Below are 12,349 nucleotides of genomic sequence, written 5' to 3'. Positions count from 1 at the left end.
TAGTAAGGATGATCCAAAATCTTGGAAATAGAATAGACAAAATGCAAGAAACATTTAACAAGGACGTAGAAGAACTAAAGAGGAACCAAGCAATGATGAAAAACACAATAAATGAAATTAAAACTACTCTAGATGGGATCAATAGCAGAATAACTGAGGCAGAAGAAAGGATAAGTGACCTGGAAGATAAAATGGTGGAAATAACTACTACAGAGCAGGATAAAGAAAAAAGAATGAAAAGAACTGAGGACAGTCTCAGAGACCTCTGGGACAACATTAAACACCCCAACATTCGAATTATAGGGGTCCCAGAAGAAGAAGAGAAAAAGAAAGGGTCTGAGAAAATATTTGAAGAGATTATAGTTGAAAACTTCCCTAATATGGGAAAGGAAATAGTTAATCAAGTCCTGGAAGCACAGAGAGTCCCATACAGGATAAACCCAAGGAGAAACACACCAAGACACATATTAATCAAACTGTCAAAAATTAAATATAAGGATAACATATTAAAGGCAGCAAGGGAAAAAAAAAAAAACAAATAACACACAAGGGAATCCCCATAAGGTTAACATCTGATCTTTCAGCAGAAACTCTGCAAGCCAGAAGGGAGTGGCAGGATATACTTAAAGTGATGAAGGAGAAAAACCTACAACCAAGATTACTCTACCCAGCGAGGATCTCATTCAGATTTGATGGAGAAATTAAAACATTTACAGACAAGCAAAAGCTGAGAGAGTTCAGCACCACCAAACCAGCTTTACAACAAATGCTAAAGGAACTTCTCTAGGCAAGAAACACAAGAGAAGGAAAACACCTACAATAACAAACCCAAAACATTTAAGAAAATGGGAATAGGAACATACATATCGATAATTACCTTGAATGTAAATGGATTAAATGCTCCCACCAAAAGACACAGGCTGGCTGAATGGATACAAAAACAAGACCCATATATATGCTGTCTACAAGAGACCCACTTCAGACCTAGAGACACATATAGACTGAAAGTGAGGGGAAGGAAAAAGATATTCCATGCAAATGGAAATCAAAAGAAAGCTGGAGTAGCAATTCTCATATCAGACAAAATAGACTTTAAAATAAAGACTATTACAAGAGACAAAGAAGGACACTATACAATGATCAAGGGATCGATCCAAGAGGAAGGTATAACAATTGTAAATATTTATGCACCCAACATAGGAGCACCTCAATACATAAGGCAAATACTAACAGCCATAAAAGGGGAAATCGACAGCAACACAATCATAGTAGGGGACTTTAACACCCCACTTTCACCAATGGACAGATCATCCAAAATGAAAATAAATAAGGAAACACAAGCTTTAAATGATACATTAAACAAGATGGACTTAATTGATATTTATAGGACATTCCACCCAAAAACAACAGAATACACATTTTTCTCAAGTGCTCATGGAACATTCTCCAGGATAGATCATATCTTGGGTCACAAATCAAGCCTTGGTAAATTTAAGAAAACTGAAATCGTATCAAGTATCTTTCCCGACCACAACGCTATGAGACTAGATATCAATTACAGGAAAAGATCTGTAAAAAATACAAACACATGGAGGCTACACAATACATTACTTAATAACGAAGTGATCACTGAAGAAATCAAAGGGGAAATCAAAAAATACCTAGAAACAAATGACAATGGAGATACGACGACCGAAAACCTATGGGACGCAGCAAAAGCAGTGCTAAGAGGGAAGTTTATAGCAATACAAGCCTACCTCAAGAAACAGGAAACATCTCGAATAAACAACCTAACCTTGCACCGAAAGCAATTAGAGAAAGAAGAACAAAAAAAACCCAAAGCCAGCAGAAGGAAAGAAATTATAAAGATCAGGTCAGAAATAAATGAAAAAGAAATGAAGGAAACAATAGCAAACATCAATGAAACTAAAAGCTGGTTCTTTGAGAAGATAAACAAAATTGATAAACCATTAGCCAGACTCATCAAGAGAAAAAGGGAGAAGACTCAGATCAATAGAATTAGAAATGAAAAAGGAGAAGTAACCACTGACGCTGCAGAAATACAAAAGATCATGAGAGATTACTACAAGCAACTCTATGCCAATAAAATGGACAACCTGCAAGAAATGGACAGATTCTTAGAAATGCACAAACTGCCGAGACTGAACCAGGAAGAAATAGAAAATATGAACAGACCAATCACAAGCACTGAAATTGAAACTGTGATTAAAAACCTTCCAACAAACAAAAGTCCAGGAACAGATGGCTTCACAGGTGAATTCTATCAAACATTTAGAGAAGAGCTAACACCTATCCTTCTCAAACTCTTCCAAAATATTGCAGAGGGAGGAACACTCCCAAACTCATTCTACGAGGCCACCATCACCCTGATACCAAAACCAGACAAAGATGTCACAAAGAAAGAAAACTACAGGCCAATATCACTGATGAACATAGATGCAAAAATCCTCAACAAAATACTAGCAAACAGAATCCAACAGCACATTAAAAGGATCATACACCATGATCAAGTGGGGTTTATCCCAGGAATGCAAGGATTCTTCAATATACGCAAATCAATCAATGTGATACATCATATTAACAAATTGAAGGAGAAAAACCATATGATCATCTCAATAGATGCAGAGAAAGCTTTCGACAAAATTCAACACCCATTTATGATAAAAGCCCTGCAGAAAGTAGGCATAGAGGGAACTTTCCTCAACATAATAAAGGCCATATATGACAAACCCACAGCCAACATTGTCCTCAATGGTGAAAAACTGAAACCATTTCCACTAAGATCAGGAACAAGACAAGGTTGCCCACTCTCACCACTATTATTCAACATAGTTTTGGAAGTGTTAGCCACAGCAATCAGAGAAGACAAAGAAATAAAAGGAATCCAAATCGGAAAAGAAGAAGTAAAGCTGTCACTATTTGCAGATGACATGATACTATACATAGAGAATCCTAAAGATGCTACCAGAAAACTCCTAGAGCTAATCAATGAATTTGGTAAAGTAGCAGGATACAAAATTAATGCACAGAAATCTCTTGCATTTCTATACACTAATGACGAAAAATCTGAAAGTGAAATTAAGAAAACACTCCCATTTACCATTGCAACAAAAAGAATAAAATATCTAGGAATAAATCTACCTAAGGAGACAAAAGACCTGTATGCAGAAAATTATAAGACACTGATGAAAGAAATTAAAGATGATACAAATAGATGGAGAGATATACCATGTTCCTGGATTGGAAGAATCAACATTGTGAAAATGACTCTACTACCCAAAGCAATCTACAGATTCAATGCAATCCCTATCAAACTACCACTGGCATTTTTCACAGAACTAGAACAAAAAATTTCACAATTTGTATGGAAACACAAAAGAGCCCGAATAGCCAAAGCAATCTTGAGAACGAAAAATGAAGCTGGGGGAATCAGGCTCCCTGACTTCAGACTATATTACAAAGCTACAGTAATCAAGACAGTTTGGTACTGGCACAAAAACAGAAATATAGATCAATGGAACAGGATAGAAAGCCCAGAGATAAACCCACACACATATGGTCACCTTATTTTTGATAAAGGAGGCAAGCATATACAGTGGAGAAAAGACAGCCTCTTCAATATGTGGTGCTGGGAAAATTGGACAGGTACATGTAAAAGTATGAAATTAGAACACTCCCTGACACCATGCACAAAAATAAACTCAAAATGGATTAAAGACCTAAGTGTAAGGGCAGACACTATCAAACTCTTAGAGGAAAACATAGGCAGAACACTCTATGACATACATCACAGCAAGATTATTTTTGACCCAGCTCCCAGAGAAATGGAAATAAGAACACAAATAAACAAATGGGACCTAAGGAAACTTAAAAGCTTTTGCACAGCAAAGGAAACCATAAACAAGACCAAAAGACAACCCTCAGAATGGGAGAAAATATTTGCAAATGAAGCAACTGACAAAGGATTAATCTCCAAGATTTACAAGCAGCTCATGCAGCTCAATAACAAAAAAACGAACAACCCAATCCAAAAATGGGCCGAAGACCTAAATAGACATTTCTCCAAAGAAGATATACAGATGGCCTACAGACACATGAAAGAATGCTCAACATCATTAATCATTAGAGAAATGCAAATCAAAACTACAATGAGATATCATCTCACACCGGTCAGAATGGCTATCATCAAAAAATCTAGAAACAATAAATGCTGGAGAGGGTGTGGAGGTGAGGGAACACTCTTGCACTGTTGGTGGGAATGTAAATTGATACAGCCACTATGGAGAACAGTATGGAGGTTCCTTAAAAAACTACAAATAGAACTACCATACGACCCAGCAATCCCACTACTGGGCATATACCCTGAGAAAACCATAGGTCAAAAAGAGTCATGTACCAAAATGTTCATTGCAGCTCTATTTACAATAGCCAGGACATGGAAGCAATCTAAATGTCCATCGACAGATGAATGGATAAAGAAGATGTGGCACATATATACAATGGAATATTACTCAGCCATAAAAAGAAGTGAAATGGAGGTATTTGTAATGAGGTGGATGGAGTTAGAGTCTGTCATACAGAGTGAAGTAAGTCAGAAAGACAAAAACAAATACAGTATGCTAACACATATATACGGAATCTAAGGGAAAAACAAACAAACAAAAAGGCCATAAAGAACCTAGTGGCAAGACGGGAATAAAGACACAGACCTACTAGAGAATGGACTTGAGGATATGGGGAGGGGGTGGGGTGAGACGTGACAGGGTAAGAGAGTGTCATGGACATATATACACTACCAAATGTAAAATAGATAACTAGTGGGAAGCAGCCGCATAGCACAGGGAGATCAGCTCGGTGCTTTGTGACCACCTAGAGGGGTGGGACGTGGAGGGTGGGAGGGAGGGAGATGCAAGAGGGAAGAGAAATGGGAACATATTGTATATGTATAACTGATTCACTTTGTTATAAAGCAGAAGCTAACACGCCATTGTATGGCAAATATACTTCAATAAAGATGTTAAAAGAAAAAAACAAAACCTCAGTCATGTTGCCAGGCCATAGGGTACCACCATCAAACCTCAGTCATATTCCCAGGCCACACGTTTCCAGAATCAAACCGATTTCATGTTCCCAGGCAACAGGGTACCAGAATCCAAACCGATGTCATGTTCCCAGGCCACAGGATTCCACACTCTAACATCAGTCATGTTCCCAGGCCAATGGTTTCCAGAATCAAAACTAAGTCATATTCCCAGGCCAATAGTTTCCAGAATCAAAACTAAGTCATATTCCCAGGCCACATGGTTCCAGAATTAAACCTCAGTCGTGTTCCCAGGACACAGGGTTCCAGAATAAAACCTCAGTCCTGTTCCCTGGACACAGGTTTCAGAAATCAAATCCCAGTCATGTTCCCAGGCCACAGGGTTCCACAATTAAACCTCAGGCATATTCCCAGGCCAGAGGGTTCCACAACCAAACCTCAGTCCTGTTGCCAGGCCACGGTTCCACCATCAAGCCTCAATCATGTTCCCAGGCCAGAGTGTTCCACAAACAAACCTAAGTCATCTTGCCAAGCCACAGGGTTCCACCATCAAACCTCAGGCATGTTGCCAGGCCACAGGTTTCCACCATCAAGCCTCACTCATGTTCCCAAGCCTGAGGGTTCCACTATCAAACCTCAATCATGTTGCCAGGCCACAGGCTTCAACCATCAATCCTCAGTCATGTTCCCAGTAAACAAGGCTCCAGAAACAAACCAATGTCATGTTCCCACGCCACGAGGTTTCAGTATCAGGCCTCAGTCATGATCCCCGTGCACAGTGTCCCACAATCAAACCTCAGTCATGTTGCCAGTCCACAGGTTTCTGCCATCAAACCTCAGTCAAGTTCCCAGGCCACAGGGTTCCAGAATAAAGCCTCAGTCATTTTGCCAGGCCAGAGTGTTCCACCATCAAACCTCAGTCATGATCCCAGGCCACATGTTTCCACAATGAAACCTCACTCGTTTTCCCAGGCCAAAGGTTTCCAAAATCAAACCTCAGTCATATTCCCAGGACACATGGTTCCAGAATCAAACCTGAGTCTTGTTCGCAGGCCACAGGTTTCAACAATCAAACCCCAGTCATGTTCCCAGGACACATGTGTCCAGAATCAAACCTCAATCATGTTCCCAGGGAACAGGCTTCCAGAACCACACCTCAGTCATGTTCCCAGGCCACAGGGTTCCAGAATCAAACCTCAGTCTTGTTCCCAGGACACAGGTTTCCAGAATCAACCCGATATCATGTTCCCTGGCCACAGTCTCAGAATCAAACCTCAGTCATGTTGCCAGGCCACAGGTTTCCACCATCAAACCTCAGACATGTTCCCAGGCCACAGGGTTCCAGAGTCAAGCCGTTGGCAGGTTACCAGGCCACAGGGTTCCAGAATCCACCGATGTCATGTTCCCAGGCCACAGGGTTCCAGAATCAATCCGCAGTTATATTCCCAGGCTACAGGGTTCCAGAATAAAACCTCAGTCATGTTCCCAGACCACAGGGCTCCAGAAACAAGGCTCAGTCAGGTTCCCGGGCCACAGTATTCCACAATCTAAACAGATGTCATGTTCCCAGGCCTCAGGGTTCCAGAATCCACCCATGTCATGTTCCCAGTGCACAGGGTTCCAGAAGGAAGGCTCAGTCAGGTTCCCGGGGCACAGTATTCCACAATCTAAACAGATGTCAGGTTCTCAGGCCACAGGTTTCCAAAATCACGCCTCAGTCATGTTCCCAGGCCACAGGGATCCAGAATCAAACCTCAGTCATGTTGCCAGGCCATAGGGTACCACCATCAAACCTCAGTCATATTACCAGGCCACAGGTTTCCAGAATCAAACCGATTTCATGTTCCCAGGCAACAGGGTACCAGAATCCAAACCGATGTCATGTTCCTAGGCCACAGGATTCCACACTCTAACATCACTCATGTTCCCAGGCCAATGGTTTCCAGAATCAAACCTCAGTCATATTCCCAGGCCACATGGTTCCAGAATGAAACCTCAGTCGTGTTCCCAGGACACAGGGTTCCAGAAGAAAACCTCAGTCATGTTTCCTGGACACAGGTTTCCACCATCAAACCTCAGACATGTTCCCAGGCCACAGGGTTCCAGAGTCAATCCTTTGGCAGGTTCCCAGGGCACAGGGTTCCAGAATCCACCGATGTCATGTTCCCAGGCCACAGGGTTCCAGAACCAAGGATCAGTCAGGTTCCCGGGGCACAGTATTCCACAATCTAAACAGATGTCATTTTCCCAGGCCTCAGGGTTCCTGAATCCACCCATGTCATGTTCCCAGTCCACAGGGTTCCAGAACCAAGGCTCTGTCAGGTTCCCGGGGCACAGTATTCCACAATCTAAACAGATGTCATATTCCCAGGCCACAGGTTTCCAAAATCACGCCTCATTCATGTTCCCAGGCCACAGCTTTCCAGAATCAAACCGATTTCATGTTTCCTGGCAACAGGGTACCAGAATCCAAACCGATGTCATGTTCCCAGGCCACAGGATTCCACACTCTAACATCAGTCATGTTCCCAGGCCACATGGTTCCAGAATCAAACCTCAGTCGTGTTCCCAGGACACAGGGTTCCAGAAGAAAATCTCAGTCATGTTCCCTGGACACAGGTTTCAGAAATAAAATCCCAGTCATGTTCCCAGGCCACAGGGTTCCACAATTAAACCTCAGTCATATTCCCAGGCCAGAGGGTTCCACAATCAAACCTCAGTCCTTTTGCCAGGCCACGGTTCCACCATCAAGCCTCAGTCATGTTCCCAAGCCTGAGGGTTCCACTATCAAACCTCAATCATGTTGCCAGGCCACAGGCTTCAACCATCAATCCTCAGTCATGTTCCCAGTAAACAGGGCTCCTGAATCAAACCAATGTCATGTTCCGATGCCACGGGGTTCCAGTATCAGGCCTCAGTCATAGTCCCCGTGCACAGTTGTCCACATTCAAACCTCAGTCATGTTGCCAGTCCACAGGTTTCTGCCATCCAACCTCAGTCAAGTTCCCAGGCCACAGGGTTCCAGAATCAAGCCTCAGTCATTTTGCCAGGCCAGAGTGTTCCACCATCAAACCTCAGTCATGAACCCAGGCCACATGTTTCCACAATGAAACCTCAGTCACTTTCCGAGGCCAAAGGTTTCCAAAATCAAACCTGAGGCATATTCCCAGGAAACATGGTTCCATTATCAAACCTGAGTCATGTTCGCAGGCCACAGGTTTCAACAATCAAACCCCAGTCATGTTCCCAGGCCACAGGATTCCACACTCTAACATCAGTCATGTTCCCAGGCCAATGCTTTCCAGAATCACACCTCAGTCATATTCCCAGGCCACATGGTTCCAGAATCAAACCTCAGTCGTGTTCCCAGTCCACAGGGGTCCACAATTAAACCTCAGTCATATTCGCAGGCCAGAGGGTTCCACAGTCAAACCTCAGTAATGTTGCCAGTCCACAGGTTGCTGCCATCCAATCTCAGTCAAGTTCCCAGGCCACAGGGTTCCAGAATCAAGCCTCAGTCATTTTTCCAGGCCAGAGTGTTCCACCATTAAACCTCAGTCATGATCCCAGGCCACATGTTTCCACAATGAAACCTCAGTCATTTTCCGAGGCCAAAGGTTTCCAAAATCAAACCTCAGGCATATTCCCAGGACACATGGTTCCAGAATCAAACCAGAGTCATGTTCGCAGGCAATAGGTTTCAACAATCAAACCTCAGTCATGTTCCCAGGCCACAGGATTCCAGAATCAAACCTCAGTCTTGTTCCCAGGACACAGGTTTCCAGAATCAATCCGATATCATGTTCCCTGGCCACAGTCTCAGAATCAAAACTCAGTCATGTTGCCAGGCCACAGGTTTCCACCATCAAACCTCAGACATGTTCCCAAGCCACAGGGTTCCAGAGTCAATCCGTTGGCAGGTTCCCAGGGCACAGGGTCCCAGAATCCACCGATGTCATGTTCCCAGGCCACAGGGTTCCAGAATAAAACCTCAGTCATGTTCCCAGTCAACAGGGTTCCAGAACCAAGGCTCAGTCAGGTTCCCGGGCCACAGTATTCCACAATCTAAACAGATGTCATGTTCCCAGGCCACAGGTTTCCAAAATCACGCCTCAGTCATGTTCCCAGGCCACAGGGATCCAGAATCAAACCTCAGTCATGTTGCCAGGCCATACGGTACCACCATCAAACCTCAGTCAAATTCCCAGGCCACAGGTTTCCAGAATCAAACCGATTTCATGTTCCCAGGCAACAGGGTAACAGAATACAAACCGATGTCATGTTCCCAGGCCACAGGATTCCACACTCTAAAATCAGTCATGTTCCCAGGCCAATGGTTTCCAGAATCAAACCTCAGTCGTGTTCCCAGGACACAGGGTTCCAGAGTAAAACCTCAGTCATGTTCCCTGGACACAGGTTTCAGAAATCAAATCCCAGTCATGTTCCCAGGCCACAGGGTTCCACAATTAAACCTCAGACATATTCCCAGCCAGAGTGTTCCACAATCAAACCTCAGTCCTGTTGCCAGGTCACTGTTCCACCATCAAGCCTCAGTCATGTTCCCAGGCCACAGTGTTCCACCATCAAGCCTCACTCGTGTTCCCAAGCCTGAGGGTTCCACTATCAAACTTCAATCATGTTGCCAGGCCACAGGGTTCAACCATCAATCCTCAGTCATGTTCCCAGTAAACAGGGCTCCAGAATGAAACCAATGTCATGTTCCCACGCCACGGGGTTCCAGTATCAGGCCTCAGTCATGGTCCCCGTGCACAGGGTTCCACAATCAAACCTCAGTCTTGTTGCCAGTCCACAGGTTTCTGCAATCCAACCTCAGTCAAGTTCCCAGGCCACAGGGTTCCAGAATCAAGCCTCAGTCATTTTGCCAGGCCAGAGTGTTCCACCATCAAACCTCAGTCATGATCCCAGGCAACATGTTTCCACAATGAAACCTCAGTCATTTTCCCAGGCCAAAGGTTTCCAGAATCAAACCTCAGTCATATTCCCAGGACACATGGTTCCAGAATCAAACCTGAGTCATATTCGCAGGCCACAGGTTTCAACAATCAAACCTCAGTCATGTTCCCAGGACACAGGGTTCCAGAATCAATCCTCAGGTATGTTCCCAGTCTATAGGGTTCCACAATAAAACCTCAGTCATGTTCCCAGTCCACAGGGTTCCAGAGCCAAGGCTCAGTCAGGTTCCCGGGCCACAGTATTCCACAATCTAAACAGATGTCATGTTCCCAGGCCACAGTTTTCCAGAATCACGCCTCAGTCATGTTCCCAGGCCACAGGGATCCAGAATCAAACCTCAGTCATGTTGCCAGGCAATAGGGTACCACCATCAAACCTCAGTCATATTCCCAGTCCACAGGTTTCCAGAATCAAACCGATTTCATGTTCCCAGGCAACAGGGTACCAGAATCCAAACCGATGTCATGTTCCCAGGCCACAGGATTCCACACTCTAACATCAGTCATGTTCCCAGGCCAATGGTTTCCAGAATCAAACCTAAGTCATAATCCCAGGCCACTTGGTTCCAGAATCAAACCTCAGTTATGTTCCCAGGACACAGGGTTCCAGAATCAAACCTCAGTCAGGTTCCCTGGACACAGGTTTCAGAAATAAAACCCCAGGCATTTTCCCAGGCCACAGGGTTCCAGAATCACGCCTCAGTCATGTTCCCAGGCCACAGGTTTCCAGAATCCACCGATGTCATGTTACCAGGAAACAGGGTTACGGAATCAATCCTCAGTTATGTTCCCAGGCTACAGGGTTTCAGAATAAATCCTCAGTCATGTTCTCAGTCCACAGGGGTCCAGAGCCAAGGCTCAGTCAGGTTCCCGGGGCACAGTATTCCACAATATAAACAGATGTCATGTTCCCAGGCCACAGGGCTCCAGAATCAAACCTCAGTCATGTTCCCAGGACACAGGGTTCCACATTCAAACCTCAGTCATATTCCCATGACTCAGGTGTCCAGAATCAAACCTCAGTCATGTTCCCAAGGAACAGTGTTACAGAGCCAATCCTACGTCATGTTCCCAGGCCACAGGGTTCCAGAATCCAACCGATGTCATGTTCCAAAGGCCACAGGGTTCCAGAGTCAATCCTCATTTATGTTCCCAGGCTACAGGTTTCCAGAATAAAACCTCAGTCAGGTTCCCTGGACACAGGTTTCAAAAATACAACCCCAGGCATGTTCCCAGGCAACAGGGTTCCAGAATCAAGACTCACTCATACTCCAAGGCCACAGAGTCCCACAATTAAAGCTCAGTCATATTCCCAGGCCAGAGGGTTCCTCAATCAAACCTCAGTCCTGTTGCCAGGCCACGGTTCCACCATCAAGCCTCAGTCATGTTCCCAGGCCACAGGATTCTGCGATCAAATCAGAGTCAAGTTCCCAGGCCACAGGGTTCCAGAATCAAGCCTCAGTCATGTTGCCAGGCCACAGGGTACCACCATCAAACCTCAGTCATGTTCCCAGGCCACAGGATTGCACAAAGTAATATCAGTCATGTTCCCAGACCAATGGTTTCCAGAATCAAACCTCAATCATGTCCCTAGGCCAGAGTGTTCCACAATCAAACCTAAGTCATCTTGCCAAGCCACAAGTTTCAACCGTCAAACCTCAGTCATGTTGCCAGGCCACAGGGTTCCACCATCAAGCCTCACTCATGTTCCCAAGCCTGAGGGTTCCACTATCAAACCTCAATCATTTTGCCAGGTCACAGGTTTCAACCATCAATCCTCACTCATGTTCCCAGTAAACAGGGCTCCAGAATCAAACCAATGTCATGCTCCCACGCCACGGGGTTCCAGTATCAGGCCTCAGTCATGTTCCCCTTGCACAGGGTTCCACAATCAAACCTCAGTCATGTTGCCAGTACACAGGTTTCTGCCATCCAAACTCAGTCAAGTTCCCAGGCCACAGGGTTCCAGAATCAAGCCTCAGTCATTTTGCCAGGCCAGAGTGTTCCACCATCAAAGCTCAGTCATGATCCCAGGCCACATGTTTCCACAATGAAACCTCAGTCATTTTCCCAGGCCAAAGGTTTCCAGAATCAAACCTCAGTCATATTCCCAGGACACATGGTTCCAGAATCAAACCAGTGTCATGTTCGCAGGCCACAGGTTTCAACAGTCAAACCTCAGTCATGTCCCTAGGACAAAGGTGTCCAGAATCAAACCTCAGTCATGTTCCCATGGCACAGGGTTCCAGAATCATACCTCACTCTTTTTCCCAGGACACAGGTTTACAGAATCAACCCGATATCATGTTCCCTG

The sequence above is a fragment of the Balaenoptera physalus genome (genome assembly GCF_965194825.1).
Source record: "Balaenoptera physalus genome assembly, chromosome: 12".
In the NCBI taxonomy this organism is placed as follows: Eukaryota; Metazoa; Chordata; class Mammalia; order Artiodactyla; family Balaenopteridae; genus Balaenoptera; species Balaenoptera physalus.
This window is presented reverse-complemented; position numbering follows the sequence as displayed.